Genomic DNA, 17,735 nt, shown 5'->3' on the forward strand with positions numbered 1-17,735 from the left:
CTCCTGTGCAGACAGGTTCCTGCAGGACTGAGGAAGGAGGCAGCACCCAGCGGAACGGCACACAGGCAGCATCATAGGCTTCAGCCTGCTCATCCCTTTCTATGCTTGCTCTTCCTGCCCTTTCTTGCTTTACGTCCCCATCACGTGTATTATGACCCCCCTGAAATTTTGACGTTTGTACTCCTCCCATCCAATGGAGCCTCTAGGAACAGCCTGGTTTGTCTGTGGGGCTGGTTTTACACGCAGATGGTTCACACCCTATAGACACAGTCCACTTTTCAAAGTAAAATCTGGCACTGTTTAGTTGTGAGCTTCAGTCGCACATTCCCAGCCTGCGCGGTGCTACGGTGGAGTTTTATAGTGTCTAGTGGAAAAACTCGTCGGATCAATCCTTTCTCCATCAGTTTTCGTACATTAAAATGGTGAAGTTTTAAAAGTAAGTGTGGGTTTATGAAAGAGCCAACAAACATAAAGTCGTGGCTCTTGAGTGGAAACTGTATCAATTAAGACACATGTTTTATAATATGTTTATAATATGTTTCTATTCTAAACACTTAATTATTTTAGTATACTTGAAAAGTTAAATCTTTCTCTTTTGATAGTTTTTTCATTCTTTAGTGAATATTGGTAACTGGGAGCAGATCTGAGAGAATGCAGTTATTATCTAAGAAAGTTGATTCAATAATCATCTTGAAACACGGAAATAAAATACAAGCTCATGTCTTTGCAGACTCAGACAAGAAAGCTCACTTTAAAAATGTATCCTTTATTATTCAGCTACACTGAATATCTCACATATTAATGATACTACACTAGTTTTTTAATAATGATAATTAGCAAAATGTAGTAGTATAAAACATTCTACAGCCTTGTATAAAACAGAATATATAAATTGTATTTTAAATTGCCACTGTCAATATTTCAATTTGAGTTTCATTTTTTGTTTGTTTGTTTGTTTTGAGTTTTCCCGACAGGGTTTCACTGTCTCCTTCTGACTGTCCTGGAACTCAACAAATAGATCAGGCTTCCCTTAATTGGGTTTCAACTTTTATGTCTCAACAATTTTTAAGGAATTCTGTGTAATACTTTGAAAATAAATTTTGTGAAAGCATAATTTTTGAAAACATTCAGACTTCTCACAAATGGTTTTAAAAATAACACTAACAATGCTCTTTTAAAATTTTTATTTTTTGTTTACATGTGTCTGTCTGAGCACGTGTGCAATGTATGCATAGATGCTCAAGAAGTCCTGATGGGCAGAAGGTGCCCTGAAGTGGTATCTGCAGGCAACTGTGAGCTGTGTCCCAAGCTCAGGTCCTCTGGAAGAGCAGCTCTTTCACCTGTGAGGTGACCTCTGCAGTCTTCTCAACAACATCCTTCCTCATTCAATCTCACCATCAACATTTGAATCATTTAAAATTCAGACTGTTAAACTAAACAGGTAACGACTAGGTATTTTAGTATTAAATTATTCAGCAAAAAGCTATTCATTTAGTATTTCTTTCCATTACAGAATGATATAGTGTTTTTAATATTATAGATTGATTCTTGTTCCCGTATGAATGAAACCGGAAGTATTTTTTTTTCTAAACTAGTTTGAAATCTTTCTTCAAGGACTGGGTGATTCATATTTTGTGTGTTTGAGTTTTATCTGTTTGTTCATTTGGCATGGTCAGCAGTGGGGAGATGGTATGGTAATGATATCCTACCATTTAAAGTCTTTTTAAAATGTACTTATTCGAAAATTGCCAGTGATAACATTAAAAAATGGACAAATATACATCAGAAAAATTTAGAACGAATGGGACCTTTGGAAGAAAATATTATTTCCCCCAGAATGCTTTTGCAAATAAGACAGAACACATGTTGGGCAAAGCATAGCTTCCATAAAAATCTCAGGGCACACAGGCAGTGGTGATTCAATGGCTATTGTTCACATTCTTTTCTCACTTAGCTGCAAATATTTTCTAATGCCCAATAACAGATCATTTATTTAGACTTTATTTTTTAAACGTGAATATACACATTTAGCAAAGAACCTGTTTCAGTGATATTATACGACTCATGACTAACAGGTATGCCTTTGTTTTCAAAAGGAAAACAACAGTTGTGCGCACCGTTGGTCTGTATTTATAGAGCCTTTTTATTGTGAAGTTTGCATGTAGAGCTTGAGGAATTCTGGAGAACAATAACGAGCAGTGTGGAGCGGTGTTGTGGTGGAGTCTTTTCTATTGAATTTGTAAGATGCTGTAAAATGAGATATGTGAGCAGCACCTCTGGACACTTTTTCCCATCATTGTGTTAATATCAATCGCTGACTTCCACCATTTCTCTTGGTATTAAATAGAAACCCTGGTTCCCACTGCCTTGATTGGAGGCTTTGTAATGCATAACAGAGTTGATAACCCAGATGAGATTAAGCATTGTGATTTTATGAAGGCTTACCCAAACCAGCAGCCTCTGAGACTATCTCGAAGACAAACCTGCAGAGGGACGAGAAGGTGCCTTAAGTTCTTTTCTTCCTTTGGCTTTAGAGCTTCTCTCCCTAGGGAAGGCTGCCCCAGAGACATGGGAAGGAAATGAAAAATGCCTTTATGCCAGTGGAGCAGGGCACACTCTTGTCCTGGCAGAATTAACTTTTGCCAGATGGCAAAGCTAATGCTTTGCTGCACGAAGCATGGCTCACGATCACTTGCCACATGCACTGATTGCCAGGACAGGCTGGGTCTGCTGGTAACTGGCATGGCTCCGCCTGGCTGGAAATGGAGATCTATAGAAAGGGGTGCGTGTGTCAAACTTCTCTGCCAGAGTCATCTAGAACTGTTTTAAAAGGCTTCTCGGTTCTGCTTCTTTATCTCCCACATGAAAAAAGAAGAAAATTAAGTATCATAATAAATCATTAGCACTCCTGTTTAAGAAGCATGGGAATCAGATATTAAACTCTCCCCTCATCTGTATGAGGGTGCTGGAGCAGTTCTTGGCCAGACAAGGTGTGACTCATCACTGGGAGTTTTAATGTTTTCGCTATGTTCTTATCCTCACTGATCACTGACAGTCACCTATCCCCAGATGAGCGGAACGGCACGCTCTGTCCTCTCTGCTCCCTGCAGTAATCCTAGACAAGAAGGAGTGTCAGAGCATCCCGGGCGAATGTACTCTCAGCACAGAGAAGCACCTACAAACTAATCATTTCCCAGAGTCGTTCATCTTGCATTTACTGTCCTTGCTTATATTAATCTCCCCACAACCTAAACAATCCACCCAGTCTTCTCACTGGCTTGGAAACTCAGCATCCACTCCACCCCCATATGTGGCTGCACCTTCCAACTCTGCCGTCCTACCCTTATCTCAAGATCCTATTACTTAACATTTCAATATAGAACTAATATCTTCTAGCTAAGCTATCAGAGACTCAAAAAAATTAAGCTACAAGTAGCTGGAGGTAGTTTAGTGTCGTTACTCATACTACTGTGCATTTTCACTTCACTGGGTGATAATACTTTATTTCAAAAAAATGTTGTATGTTATTTTTTTTCTAAGAAACTGTTTATTCCAGAATATTTAAAAATATACTTTTGAGAGCTTGCTGGAAGGGACTTTAGCTGCAACAGAATTAATATGAACAACATGCAACTTCGAGATTGACAAATTATACTTAAAGTGTGGCATTTAATCCACAGATATCTGTTTTAGAAGAACAGCTATCTTAAAAAGACTCAGCTGTATGACAGAGCTGATGGGATTTCTGAAAAGCAAGAAAAAAAAGGTTTTTAATATTTAATAAAATATTGTGTGGACAAGACAAGGCTTGAAAAGCAGTATCTTGTGCTATTTAAGATTAGGACTATTCAACATGGTTCTGAAGGACCAATGACGCATAATTTCACAGAAAACTGTATCCACCAGACTGCTTAAGTGAAAATTGTCTTTGCAAGAGTACCTGAGACAGACATTAAGGAGGTCCTCTAGTGCAGGCTCATTTAGATCTAATTGGGGAAGAGGCAGGATCAGGAGGAAAGGCTTTATTCTGTGATTAAAGAATTTAGCAGAGCCAGCATTGCTCCCAGGTTGTCTTTTTGTCTATCGCAGAATCTAAGATAATCTGTATCTAAGAAATGCAAAAGAAACGTGTGGAACTCAACTACACCTCATGAACACACATAAATATAATATATAAAACACTGCCGACATCTCCTCTCCCTCCTTCCCTTTCTTCCCGGGAAAGGAGGCTCTTTTCTGCCTCCTTATCATGAAATCTGCTACCTACACTTCTTTAAAGAAGGCATTACTCTTTGGGATTTCAGGTGTCTGTGCCCCATATTTTCAGCTTGCACACAGCTCTTTCCTGCATAACAGCGGTTCTGTTGTTATCACACACTATGGTTCCTTATTATTCCAAAGCTCAACCACATCTCTTAGCTCTTTCTCAATTTTGTACTGCAGATTGTTCCAGAAGAATTTCTTCCAATGACATGCTTGCTATTATTCTTTGAGCTCAATGTTAGCTCTAAAAATTTTTTATTGAAAGCATACATGGGCAGTTCATATATGGCAAACTTGTTAAACTTGTCCATTTTGGGTTTCATGGCCTAACTTGAAGACAACTGACTAGGTCTCTTCCTCAAGAGGGCACCAGATCTCATTACAGATGGTTTTGAGCCACCATGTGGTTGCTGGAAATTGAACTCAGGACCTCTGGAAGAGCAAGCAGTGGTTTTAACCACTGAGCCTGAGAACTCTCAACCAATCCTGAAATAGGAAGCAGATTGTTTTAGGAGTATGGGGAGACATCCATAAGGAACTCTCCAGGGTAAGAGCTAGAGACTTCCTTCTAGAAACAGACTGGGACAGAATTACCATGCTTCTGCACTTTTGGGGAAGATATGGCCTGGGAGGATGACCTACAAACCCCTTTAGGTTCAAATCCTGAACATTTCAATGAACATATGGGAATGCTCACAAGTTCAGTTATCACACAAAGCAGGCGACTGCCTACACCACATTGCATCCAGCTGTTTTCTGCCTTGTTGTATATGCCCCTCCTCCGCCATTGATACTGATTGCATTAGCCCAAAGGCAGAAGGGCTTCTTACTCCACCCTTCCCTTTATATTCCAGAGTCAACTCTTTGGTAAATTCTAGAATTCCATCCCTTAGATCTCGTGTTGCTCAGACTCCCTTATCTCAACATATACCATAGTAGCTACAGTTCACCCTGGCTGCTCACAAGAATTTCAATAAGACCCCAAACTATCCCTGGTCCTTCTCGTTGAAGCCAGCAAGCTTACACAACATCTCCTGCCAGTTCTGACCCTATCCACTCCTTTATTAGAGGGGCACTTAGTTGTTTCCAAGTCTAATGTCAGATTCACACAGCGTAGTTTCTGCCTGTGTCTAGCTTTGAAATTTCCTCTTTGCTTATTGTTATCAGAGTTGTTGGCTTACAGTTGACTTTCCAAACTATACTATACTAAGTTTTTCATGTACTTGGGACCTTTGAACTTTACCAAGGACACTGTGCTCTACTGTCCTTCTGATAGAGAACCTCAATCTACCCTTCACTCTTTAGGTTCAGCTGTATTTTCTCCAGAGGTCACTCTCCAGAAACACCTTCCCTGCTTTCTTTTGTAACATTCAACAGTTGAATTTAGTCCAGTGTCAAACCATTCCAACAGATTTTGGAGATTAATGGGGAAATTTTACTGGAAAGTTTAATTAGGTAAATTAATACTTGATATAAAATATTTCTCTGTAAACATTTATAGCAATGAGGAATTAACGGTTAAAAGTCAAATACCAGACATGCTGAAGATATAAAATCAGATTTCCCTAGAGCTTGAGAAATAATAAAAAGTTCATGTTTCTTGACATCTCAAATCGTGGTTGAGGTAAGACACCGCGTTGTGGGTGGGGTGGGGCTGCCCGAAGACAGCATCAGGTTTTGTTTCTCAGGCCTCAGGCATTAGACATGAAGTTTTTCAGAAAGGGAGAGTTTCTTACTGGCCTGAAGCCTGCCGAGTAGGCTAAGGAGGATGGACAGAAAGGACCCTGACCTGTCTGCCTGCCATGATTTGTATAGAAATGGGGTTACAAGCAGGTCACCATGACTAGCATTTTCACATGGTTCTAAGGGTCAAACATGGATCATGCTTGCAAGATGAGTGTTTTGCTGACTGAGATTTCTCTTCAGTTCCTTAAGATATGTTTTGACAGTCTCTGAAATCAGGAATATGGGTCTTTTATATTATTTCTCTGTACAAAGGGAAATCAGCAATTCTAATTAGGTAGTTGTGAGGGAGGCTAAGTGGCCATGAGCAGGAGGTACAGACATTACAATTCTTTTTACTGTTGTTTTGTTTTTCGAGACAGGGTTTCTCAGAAGCTATGGAGCCAGTCCTGGAACTCACTATGTAGGCCAGGCTTGTCTCAAACTCATGGAGATCCACCTGCCTCTGCTTCCCTAGTACTGGAATTTAAGGCATATTCCACCACCGTCCAGCCATGTCACCACCACCCAGCCCATTTTAATTCTTTTAAGAAACATGATGGCTCACACTTGTAATCTCAGCCCTTTGAGGGCAGAAAAGATTCTGTCTCACATATAGAAAAAAAAACATATATGAAGGGTTCAATACATCCAGGAAAAGTTCTAGGTATTTCAGGAAAAAAAGGTGAAAAAAAAAAGAACTGAATCAATCTCTAATGGCGATTACAGCCTAATAACACAGCAAAAAGGACCATATACTCAAATATGAAAAAAGTGTAAATACCAAGTTCCAAGAATACATAGTAATTTCTGAACTTAATCTAGCAAATACTAGTAAATTCTTTATTGGTCAATTCCCTAGGGTATCCCTAGATGTCAAAGAATGATGATGGCACATGACTCGGATGAAAGCTGAAGCAGACATTGATGTCATCACTGTGGATTCGCCTCTACAGGTCTTCAGAGGACTCTATAGAAAACAATGGAAACCTTTCCAGGCAGCAGAACTGACCGTGGATCATTCACCAGATGTTTGCATAGAAGTGGGTGACAAGGAGTAGATGACTTTAGTCACTTTGCCTCTCTTCATTTCCTCTAGCACTCCGTATGCAAAGCGAACAGCAGGGACAAGGCTGATCATCAGAGAGGTCACAGCAAGAAAAAGGTGGGGCTGAGGTTTTAGACCTTGCAAGGTACAGTGGGGCAGTGTTTGCCAAGCAAAGTTCTCTAGTCTGGGTTCAATGGGTGGGGGAGAGTACATGTATGAGGCATCTTGAGATCAGATAACTCATGGGAATCCTGTTGCCAAGTGTTGAAAAGAAATGCAGTTATCCAAATTCCTTTGAGTCCTTTTGTCTAACGGTACAGGATTCCATGCTGATGTACTGCCAAACAATGGATTCTACAAGAGCAAAGTTCACAAAACAATAGGTATTCCAAAGTGGATGTCAATGAAGAAGGAAATAAGGCCACTTAGGAAAGAATGTTTGCCTTCTCTTAATATTAAAGCTAAATTTAACTCAGAAAAGATATAAAGTGTTTAGGCTTCTTGCTTATTATTAAATCAGAACCCACAAACATCTCCAACAAAGACTATCAGTACAATATCTGGTAACACTATGAATTTGTAAGTAATAAATTTAGCAATTTATTTCACAAATACTTTTAATTTCTCTTCTGTATATCAGACACTGGGTTTTAGACACTAGAACTAAATACTTTAGAATTAATACTTTAGAATTTTAAATACTTTAGAATTAGAAAAATGACAATATACATAAAGTATAGTACATTATGGAAGATGAAAATCTCTAGAGCAACTTAAGACATGTTTGTTGAAACATCCTGGCAAGAAGTGTTAGGAATGATGACTCAGCAGTATCAGAAAACAAAAGGTCTTAAAATAGTGTAGGAAGATGTGTCTTATCTCCCAAGATGACATCAGTGTGAACAGAGAGGCATTTAGAGAGGTAGCTGCTGTTCAGATCACAAAAGTGCTAGAAAAAAAGATAAGTTATAATTTGGAAAAAACTAAAAGGAGGTGCTGAACATTACATGGACTGTGCAGATGAATGGATTTATAAATCAATCAACCAATCAATTAAAGCTAGTTAGATGATGAATATTTGATAAAAATAGGTAAGATGATAGATATATAGATGGTAGACAAAAGGTAGATAGATAGATAGATAGATAGATAGATAGATGATAGATAGATAGATAGGTAGATAGATGATAGATAGATAGATAGATAGATAGATAGATAGATAGATAGATAGATGATAGATAGATAGATAGATAGGTAGATTAGATAGATAGATAGATAGATAGATAGATAGATAGATAGATAGATAGATAGATAGATGATAGATAGATAGATAGATAGATAGATAGATAGATAGATGATAGATAGATAGATGATAGATAGATAGACAGACAGACAGATAGATAGATAGATAGATAGATAGATAGATACATAGATAGATAGATGATAGATAGATAGACAGATAGATAGATAGATAGATAGATAGATACATAGATAGATAGATGATAGATAGATAGATAGATAGATAGATAGATAGATAGATAGATGACTTGTTGCAAAAGGAGCAGCGGGCTGCTTTCCCGCTAGGATCCCGGCTCCCCAGCTAGATTACACTCGAAATAATTACCCGGAAACTGTATTCATTTAAACACTCCCTGGCCCATTAGGTCTAGCTTCTTATTGGCTAACTCTCACATCTTGACTAACCCATATCTAATAATCTGTATGCCACCACGAGGTCGTGGCTAACCGGCATGAGTCTAGCCAGCATCCATCCCAGGAAGGGGAATCATGGCGTATGTCTGACTCTGCTTTCTTTCTCCGTGTATTCTGTTTAGTCTACTCCACCTATCTGAATTCTGCCCTATCAAAAAGCCAAGGCAGTTTCTTTATTAACCAATGAAAGTAACACATAGACAGAAGACTCGCCTACTCCAATGACTGATAGATAGAAGATAGATGGGAATCTATATATCTATTTACTTAATTACTGTTAGATAGTATACTACAAATGACCTGCTATCTGGCCTTAACTTAGCACAACTCAAAATATGCTTTCAGGTTATGGAGCTCCCCTTGAATCAGCAGACATCATTGATGTAATAAGATAGAAGCTCAGCTGTCCTGATTTCCAGTTTTCTTCCTGTGTCCCTGATTTACTTAGTGCCAATTTTGCGACTACCTACTATCACCAGGATTGGCCCAAGCATATAGACTCAAAATGCAATTTTGGAGCTATCTGTTTGTCGTCAGTTGTCAAGGCCCATTAAGGTTGTTTCTGAAGGATGCGTACAGTCGTGACTTGCAGCAGTGTTATAGCTGAGGACATTTTCATTGATAGCAAAATCTCAAGTGTTGTGCTGACATGGGCATCACTAAAACGGACAGTGAGCCTTCTTACCAGCCTGCATACCTTCCAGTAATTCCTTCCCACACTGGAAAAGCACTCTAAATACTTACCAGAATACTGCTAAAGTAACACTGAGTTACTTCTGAGGCTATATTTTGGCACACTAAAATTCCCACCTTGGAATTTTTGATTACTTCATCTTCTAGAAGCCTACAACCATGTCAAGAGGGTGTTTAAGTGTCTCTTAAAGACTCTGAGTTCTAACATATAGCAAAACTTTGAAATACTCCTTCATTGGTCAAACTTTCTAAGAGTGCAGGTCTGGAGGACACGGGACCAGCCAGTGACATATGCTGAGGCAGAGACTCAGCAAGCTATGGGAATAACAGATTTCTATTAACATTTTTAAGACATTAAAATTAGAGGGTGACTTGTTACACAGTGTGAGATAACCAGTACAATATTGACAGAATGCACTATTGTGTGTGCGTCAAATGCTACAGAAAGACTATCAGGGCTACCATACTGATCTCTTGGTGTGATGCACACACTATAACCCTAGCACTTAGGACACTGAGACAGGAGGATCAAACTTTAAATGTGGGTCCGGATTACACAGGAAGTCAAAGGACAGCTGGGTTCATCTACAGTCTATAAAACAAACAGACACAAACATTATCAAAATTTATGATCAAATGTTAGGCATTAGATGATTTAAAGGAAGAAAAAAAAGACTTTTAAAATTATCTACCACTTGAAGAATAAGTGTGGAAATAAGTTAGCCACTTTGACAACTCTACAGATTCAGAGTTTCTATAGAATGAGGGCAGAAAAAGTTATGGCTCAGTCTTTGAAGTTGATCATGAGACTCAAACCTTTTATAGTAAGTGTCATCATGGCAGCTGTGTATTACCAGGGCTTCTGCTTGGACTGAGGACAGTCGAGTCGATGCATTGAGACATCATGATTCTCCCTATCATTTTCTGAACACTGGATATTGACAGATATCCTTTGCCCAGGTCGAGGTCAATGACACTCTTTGTCTGAATGCAATGTGTCTGAATGTGTCTTACTGTCTCAATAATATCTTCCAAGCCAGTAACTGAATTAAGTCTTTGCACAACCCTGTTTTGGAAGGGCCAGAGTCTGCTAAGGAGAGAAGGAGTCTACATTTCAAAGGCGAAAGGGAGAAGGAAAGAACTGGCAAGAGCTTGGGGGAGTGGGAGGGTGGAGATGGAGGAAGGGCAGATATAGGAGCAGGGAAGAAGATACCTACTTTAAAGGATTCAGTTTAGGGTTGGTAAGAGACTTGGCTCTAGAGGGGATCCCAGGTGTCCTCGGGGATGTCCCCAACTAGGTCCTTAATCAGCAGAAGAGAGGGTGCCTGAACTGTCCTTGCCCCACTATCACGCTGATGATTATCTCGAATATCACCATAGCATCTTCGCCCAGCGATGGATGGAGATAGAGACAGAGACCCTCATCAGAGAATGGACTGAGCTCCCAAGGTCCAGCTGAAAGACAGGAGGGAGAAGACGAGCAAGAAAGTCAGGACCGTGAGGGGTTGGTCCACCAACTGAGGCAATGTGCCTGTTTTAATGGGAGCTCACCAAATCCAGCTGGGCCGGGTCTGAATGAGCATGTGATCAAACTGGACTCTCTGATTGTGGCTGACAATGGGGGCTGACTGAGAAGTCATTGATAAAGGCACTGGGACTTGCTTTTACGGCATGTTCTGACTTTTTGGGACCCTAGTCTATATGAATGCACAGCTCCCTAGGCCTGGATGTAGGGGGGAGGACCTTGGACTTTCCACAGGGCAGGGTTCCCTGCCCTCTCTCAAGCAGGGTGGGAAAGGGAAGAGAGGGTGTAGGGGAGTGGGAGAGGATTGAGAGAAGGGAAGGAAGTGTAAATATTTGAATGGAAATAAAATTTAAAAAAAAGAAAAAGTTAAACAAAGGAAAAAAAAGAATTATATGGCCTATGATTCTGAACCAATAGGCACCAGGATCATGGGCATAAGACTTGGATCCTGAGCTTGCTGAATCAGAAAGGCTGGACTACAAAGTTGGAAATAAACAGCTAATAAAAGAGTATCGCTGCACAGGATTCAATTATCTACCAACAAAGCATACTAACTATATATACCAAAAGGCATGCTCTCGACTGGACATGTACCAGTGAGTCATATGGCGGTCATTATTTCATCATATGTGCATATACAATCATGGCACTGGGTACCTTATATATGAATAATTTTATTATTTTTTATGTTTCAATTAAGCTTAAATGAAAAGAATCTACTCTTTTTGTTTGTTTGGTTGATTGTTGACACAGCAGATTCTTCTCATTGGTAGCCCTAGTTCTTACACGAAAGTCCCATGAATGGAGTCAACTGACAAGAGGCATGGTATATGTGCCTGTGACAGAAACCAGAATACTATCTAGTTACTGCCACTGTCAAATGTTCAATGTGCCAGCAGTAGAGATCAACACCATGTCCTGTATGTGTCACCAGAGATCAGGAAGAGTAATGTGTCTACAGGTTGACAATTGAACCTCTTCTACCTTTAAGGGGACAGAAATTCACCTTCAGGGCAATCAAAGTGAATTCTAAACATGGATGTGCTTTTCTCCCCTCTACCGCCGCCATTAACCAAGGGTGTACTGAGCTTGGTAACCAACATGGATCCTCACTTAGCATCATACTGGACCAACGGACTCTGTACAGGAAAAGAAATACTCTGTGGATTTGCAGGCTTGGGGTCTACTAGTTATTATGGCAGGCGACCCCTCAGCTGGTCTGGGAAGGGGATGGCAGAGTCCCATTTAGAAGTCATCTGGGAAACAAAGCGTAAGGAAACTGGCTCTAATGTGTCCTGGTGCAGTGTATGGCCTATATTAAACCTCATTGTGTGATGGTCTGGCCTCACTACCCAGAGGCGCTCAAGCCTGATATGTAAGGAGTGTAAATAAAGGTAATCTTACCTCTGTCACTCCCACTGACCTGGGGAGCCTGTGCTGCCCCTACTTGCAGATCTGCAGGCTTTGATGCTCATAGTGGCATGCTTTCGCAGAATCCTGGCAAATATCAGACTGTATTTACTGCATGATCACCTTGGATTCTGCAGAGAAAGATCAATTGCCTCAACCAAAATTATTAACCTTGATACCAGAAATCAGAAGAGTTATTGTTATACATGATACAAAGCTTTTACTTCTTGAGAATTCCTTTGCGGAATTTTATTATAGAGGGATAAACGAACCAGTCATAAACTAAAAAGGCATGGAGACTCTGGGATCAGATGTCTCAGGGTTAAGAATCTGGACCACATCACAAGGTAAATCAGCTGCCCATTAAATAAACATTCTAACTAAATATTTAGTAATAGATGATACAAGTGGGATATGAAAGATTTCTGTTGCAGTCTGAGGGCCAACCACAATAGTAGTAGCTGCAGCTACCCACTCCTGTTCTTTTGAGTTTCTCCAAGAAAAGATGACCATCAGAGTCCTTGGTTTCAAGACACAGGTTTTTGAAAGTGAAGTCAAGCAATGTCAAGGCAAATTCTACTGAATACTAATCACTAAGTCCTTTAGTTGCTAGAAATTTTTATAAGATGGAGATATTCTCTATACCCAAAAGAGTGTCCCCAGCCCAAAACAAGCCTTCATCCAATGATCAGCAGATGAAGATGGTCAATGTGCCCAAGAGAATGCCTCCAACCCCAAACCAGCCTTCATCCAATGATCAGCAGATGAAGATGGTCAATGGGCCCAAGAGAATGCCTCCAATCCCAAACCAACCTTTATCCAATTAGCAAATGACAGAAGGAAGAAGATATCCCTCTGCCAAGTTTGTATAGAACAACTTTAAAGGTCTCACAGGATGTGCTGGGGTATTTGATGTGATTGTATTACATTTCTTTCTCCCTTAGGCATTGATTTCAAGGGTATTCCCAATATACTTTGTACACACAAGTAATCATTTCAAAATGCCTTTCTCTTGAATTCCAATCTACACCACATTATTAGACATTATTCTTAGGCATTTGGCTTATGTTAATTCCACTCTACTAAGCCCTCCCCAAGTAAATTCTGACATTAGCATGAAAATACCCTCAGCATGTTCAGGAAAACTGAGGCCTGGAGAAATTTGGTGCCTTATTGGTATATTCTGGATGCAAGCTAGCTTGTGGTATGCAATGGCTAATAATTCTGCCAGGTGAAATTATGCAAGCAGATATATAGATGGGTAGGATGGTTGATTGATAGAAAGTACATAGAAAATAGATGGTAGAAAGAAAGAAAGAGAGAGAGAGAGAAAGAAAGAGAGAAAGAAAGAAAGAGGAAGGAAGGAAGGAAGGAAGGTAAATGACAGAATAGAAAAGTGATAGATAGACAGTAGATAAAAGATAAGTAGAGCAGAGATAGAAAAAATAGATGTAAGATATATAATAAATACAAGAAAGAAAGAGACAAAAATATAGGTTAGGTAGGCACTGAATATTCCTGAATATCCCATGAAGAACTGTAGGTGGATGAAGACTCTGTGCTGACGACATGAGAGCAGTGCTTTAGGGGGAATGAAGAGGATGGCACAGTTCAAGTTTGGTTAGTCATGTCAGCCAAAACACACAAATATTTACATGCTTACACACAAATTTACTGGAACTATTGCCAAAGTAAGTTCTCTGCTATTTTTTTAACACACACACACACACACACACACACACACACACACACACACAAACGTACACACACACTGCTCTTGGCAAGGCAAAAATTAATGGAAAGCTATTACCCCTTAATTCTGTAATATCTTCACCCCATATGAGAAATGGCAAGGATGGAGAAGGGGTGGGTGACAATAGCATAGAAGGAAACGTGACCCCCTCCCAGGGCTACGGGGGTGAAGGTACCAGTACAGAAATGCTATGCTCCTGCCCTCCTATGCTTTCTCAGTCCCGGTGCTCTAACCTTTACAAGGGGTTTACTCAATGGCAGAAGTATTCAGCTACTTACCTCGCCCCAATTAGAGAACGGCTGCCTGGACTATAATTGGCCTTGACACAAGTCTGCTTAAAGCGATTCCCCAAGAATTATAGAACTCCTTCAGAGTTTGACTTGGCTTGGAATAGGAAATGTAACACAGTTTTTCAAATTTTCTGTACCAAGCCACAGGTATCAAATACACTTTTTTTTTGAGTTATAATCACATTACAAATTGAACATTTCCACATGTGCCATTTGGCAAATCCGAAATGAATGATTATGAAGATTATGATTGCACAGATCAGGTAAATATGGAGTTACATATTTTAACTCACAACGTGTATTTTCCTAACTCCCTCAACATCCATGCACAGAGTGTTTATAGGTTGTAAAGCCGTCAATCCACATAAAAACCAAAAGTCTGAGCCTTCAGACACTTACTGCCAGGTCAGGTGATAAGTCAATGTAATATTTGGAAGGTGTAAATTCTAGGGAAGGATAGAGATTCCTAAGCTAATCCCAAGGAAATGACTAACAATAACAGGTTGAAATCAAGAAGAATATGATTTGAACTAAATATTAAGAGGAGAAAAAGAAAATAAACGCCCTGGCTACAATAACTGTTAGGCTTTGACATAATCCCAACAGGGAGCCGAGTCCTCTTCCTTACACAGGGCTCTGGAAATGAGCCGTGATTGCTTGGAGTCCCCCTTGTAAGGGGCAATTTTGCCTCAAGCATAGAAGGAGATTTTTTTCATTTTGATTTCTATGACTTAATATTAAAGCATCAAAAATAATCCTGTAATTACTCACTAACTATTCCCCAAACTGCCTGTGTTCTCGCTCTTACCTCATCATAGTGAGTATTGTGTGCCGTCTTCCTTCGCAGCCAAGACCAACTCCACATCGTCATAGACACTGCCCAACAATGGATTTTTTTTCACTCAAACTCAACATGATACTTGGAGGTCACTTGGTCTCACTTGTCCTTGAGAACATCTCCATATCATTCAGCATTATCTGCTATGCAGTGTAACTCCCTACCCTAGCCACCCCATTTCTCTCTACAGAGGTAGTGTCTTAGTTTTCAGATGAAGCGACCCTCAAGGGCAAATGGGTCAGACTCTCCCATATTCACCAATTGATCTGTGACTCTCCCTCTTCTCCACAGAAGTCAAAGTCTGCTTCCTGCTCCTACTGTTGAGAAGAACTATCAAAAAGATGCCCCAGATCTTTTGGGGGCACCTTCTAAGCAGTTGTCTTTGTCAAGATGCAGCTGAGTATCTCCTTCCCCACTGTCAGAAACTCATTAAAGCAGAAGATGACTGCAAATTCCATCATTTCTATGAGAAGCACATGACCACAGAAGCAGCGACTCTGGATGAAGAGTGGAAAGGTCTTATGGTTCGAATCAGTGCTGTGAATAGCAAACAAAGCTTTCCCATGAAGCAGGGTGCCTTGGCCAATCGCAAAGTGCACCTGGCTTTGAGTTGGGGCCCCTTTTGCTACAGATCAAGGAGAACTGCAGAGAGAAAATGCAAGTCTGTTCTGGGTGTATTTGCATGCAAATCTAAATGTTCTCAAGTTGGATATTTTTCTAAAAAAAAAAAAAAAAAGGCAGACGTTTTTGGACTGATACATAGCACTGTGCTTCGGTGGTTACAGTCCCGAAGAGAATCTGAAGGCTTTAAGTCTCTCTCAAGAAGGTGATGCCTGACAATATGTTGTCAAAAAGCTCTTAATGAAGGTAAGAAGTTCAGGAGCAAAGCACCCACATAACAAGATTCAGCATCTTGTTACTCCAAGTGTCCTGCAACACAAATGCCACATTGTTCGAAGGAATTAATGCACTAAACCAAATAAGGAGACTTATGATCCTGGTTAAACGTTTGACCAAGAGAGTAAAGAAAGCCAAAGAAAACTGCCAGGAAGAGATCACCAAAGAAGAGGCTGTCTTTGTCGAGAGCTTCTGCTTCTAAGTCAGACCCCAATGTGAGCTAAGTTCTTAAGAGTAACAACTAAATGACCAGACCTTGAATAAAAATAAAATGAAGTCTTCCTTACACTAAAACATGTTATTTTGCCTGTTTTAGAGCACACTCCTTCAATCAACTCTGGAGAAAACAGAGCTCACTGTCTAAGAATATGGCCCAGAGGCTGGGAAAACTAAGACACATCTAGCTAGAGTTGATGTTGACAGAAAAACAAGTATGGGCTGTAACCTGGGTACCACCTACATAGTGCATGCACAGAGCTCCCACAGCACAGAGGTAGAGATGGGAAGACTAAAGGAAGAGCTTGTGTGGGGGTGTAGGGAACCAGAAATGACCTTTCCAAAGGCCAATGTGCTGGAGCCGAACTTTGAGGAACACATGATTTTGATTCAAGCTTGGCCTCCTGACTGTTTATAAAGGTGTTTTGGTTTTTTGTACAAGCTGGATAGTACCATGCCTTGAATGTATTCCCCTAAACACAGGCATTGGAAATGTAATGTTCAGCATTGTTGGGAGATGGGATATTCTGAGACATCATCCATGAAGGTTCTCTACAACACGTGGTTTCTGTCATCTCAGGACCTGGTCCTTTTTTCCAGAGTAGGTTTTGTGTTCTGTCTTTTTTCCTTCCCTTCACCCATGAGATGATGTACCAAGAAGGCTCACAAGACACTCATCTCCTCTCTTAGGCTTCTTCAACTCTATAATTGTTAGGAACAAATGTAAGTTCGTTTTCATTTTCCAGTGGGAGCAGGTATTCTATTACGGTAGCTCAGACTAAGACAGAAAATAAAAAGATCAATGTAACATGATGGGCCGGCTTGTTGGGGTTTCTGTCCCACCCAGTACCCCACAACCGGCAAACCCCAAAGAAAAATTACAGACAGGACTCCTTAAGATTATAAACTGATTGGCCCATTAGGTCAGGCTACTTATTAGTTCTTATGACTTATCTTAACCCATTATTCTTATCTATGTTAGCTACATGGGTTGGTACCTTTTTCAGCTTACATGTTGCCTCTTCGGTGGTGTGCGCAGGAATGGTGGAGGAACCCCTGCTTCCCAGAATTCTCCTGTTCTCATTGCATCACCTCTACTTCCTGTCTGGTTTTCCCGCCTATACTGCCTGCCTGGTCAATCAGAGTTTTATTAAAATATGATTGGCAGAATACAGATAATTCTCCCGCATCAGATCAACCTTCCTCTATATTCTCTTACAACTAGTTTTGAGTGAGGGGTAAGTGTTGTGGCCTGTGAAGGTATCTGTGTGTGTTCTTGGGAAGACCTCCTCCTTTGCTCTCTGGATATCCAATTATTAGGAAATGTTCTGTTTGAATTCACATTCATCGATTCTCTAGTGGGTTCT

The 17,735-nt window shown here is 40.2% G+C and overlaps 1 long non-coding RNA gene across 3 annotated transcripts; it reads left to right on the top strand.

Annotated features, from left to right (window-relative positions):
- The first annotated feature begins 1 nt into the window (after window position 1).
- On the top strand, window positions 2–16,883 carry LOC148118843 (uncharacterized). Of its 3 annotated transcripts, none has more exons than XR_015735794.1 (3): window positions 2–1,441; window positions 6,848–7,150; window positions 15,547–16,883. It is a non-coding gene; the product is annotated as an uncharacterized LOC148118843 (long non-coding RNA). The 3 variants fall into 3 exon arrangements; XR_015735795.1 differs by lacking the exon at window positions 15,547–16,883 and adding an exon at window positions 10,820–11,213; XR_015735793.1 differs by lacking the exon at window positions 15,547–16,883 and having other exon boundaries at window positions 6,848–7,645.
- Window positions 16,884–17,735: the final 852 nt, after the last annotated feature.

This window comes from Myodes glareolus, chromosome 20, assembly GCF_982192425.1.
Source record: "Myodes glareolus chromosome 20, mMyoGla1.1, whole genome shotgun sequence".
NCBI lineage: Eukaryota > Metazoa > Chordata > Mammalia > Rodentia > Cricetidae > Myodes > Myodes glareolus.